Here is a 1,573-nt window from a genome sequence, read left to right as displayed (position 1 = left end):
AATAAAACAAATTTTTCTTTATCTCTCTGGAGCAATTTTTTCCGGATAAAAGTTACCCTATCTGTTTTTCTGTACTCCTGACAATGTGTGATGATGTGTATAATAAATATTATATGAGAAAAAGAGATTTACAAATGTTTACTATTTTTTGTTTTAATTCTAAAATTAAAAAAATCTTGCGAGATATTGAAATTACAAAAAATAAGTATTTAACGCTTTACACTTTGGTCAGACGATTTTTGAATGAAATGATATCCAAAAATAAAAAACATTAATTCAAAGTAACGATTCATTTACACTCGCATGCTCTAAGACAGCGAAGAAGAAGTAATGTAAAGTGTAAATCAATACTACGAACTAAAGAAGAGAAAAAATCATCATCAACAATTTCTTTTTCTTTATTTCTCAATTCAAATCAATCTAATAACAGATATTAAAATTACAACAAAAAAAAAACCTTTGCAATAATATAATTCAAATATCATAACAACATTCCATAAATCTGTTAAATAAGATAAGACCTAAAACATACATTAAATAAGTAATAATAATAATAGCAATAGTAAATAGTATTAAACATAATAGCAATAATATATATATTTATTAACCAATCAGCTGCCCATATTAAAATAAAAAAAAAAAAACTATGTGAACAGCTTCATCTAATCGTTAAAAAGAAATACATACATTAAATTATTGTAGTTACTGTAATTAAATATTTAGTACATAGTAAAATGCCTTGAGTCATTTGACAATAATAATAATAATCATCATTATCAAATAGGGATGACAAACTTATTGAATGATGGAAGATCCTCGATTTTTTCAAAAGAAGCAGAAAATAGAGAAAAACAAAATAAAAATGGAAAAATAGCCAATAATAATAATAATAATACAATAATAAATAACTAATTACGTTCGCCACACATTACAAAAAAAATAAGTTACATATTGATTAAAAATATTAGGGAAACAGACGTAGGAGAAGACATGAATACCGAAGGGGGTAAGTATGTATGAGTTGTATGTGTTAAATACTACATCTTTCATTTATTATGTAGGAACCGATTTATACCCAAAAGTAAAAATGAATGTAAGTAATTGTGCACATGATGGGACCTCCTCTCGGATTGGGGAGAAAACAGGTGGAGAGGGTGGAGAAGAAACTGTAGAACACTAGATTTTTTTTTAATACACGTCACCTTGCGATTCTACCTAAAAACACTTTTTCACTGTTGTAGGTCATTTCGACTCCCTCCACTTATTTCATCACCAACCCTGCGCCTACCTTGGGTCATATATTGTAAGCAATTGTTGGGAGAGGGGCAGATCAATATACATATTTACCCGGCTATGACTTTCTTATTGAATTTTAAACATTTAAATGTGGCGTAGGTATTATTAATATTATAATTAGTAATGCGGTAATTAATGTATAATAACAATGATAATAAACTTATTTTATAATTTACATAGCCGTTAATCAATAATTGTAAATTATTAGAATGAGGAGTATATCTAAAAATACATTGTGATAGTTGAAAAAGTGAGTATGACTGACTTATCATCAAAA

The sequence above is a fragment of the Agrilus planipennis genome, unplaced genomic scaffold, assembly GCF_000699045.2.
Source record: "Agrilus planipennis isolate EAB-ADULT unplaced genomic scaffold, Apla_2.0 scaffold64, whole genome shotgun sequence".
Classification (NCBI taxonomy): domain Eukaryota; kingdom Metazoa; phylum Arthropoda; class Insecta; order Coleoptera; family Buprestidae; genus Agrilus; species Agrilus planipennis.
Note: the sequence above shows the minus strand (reverse complement) of the source record.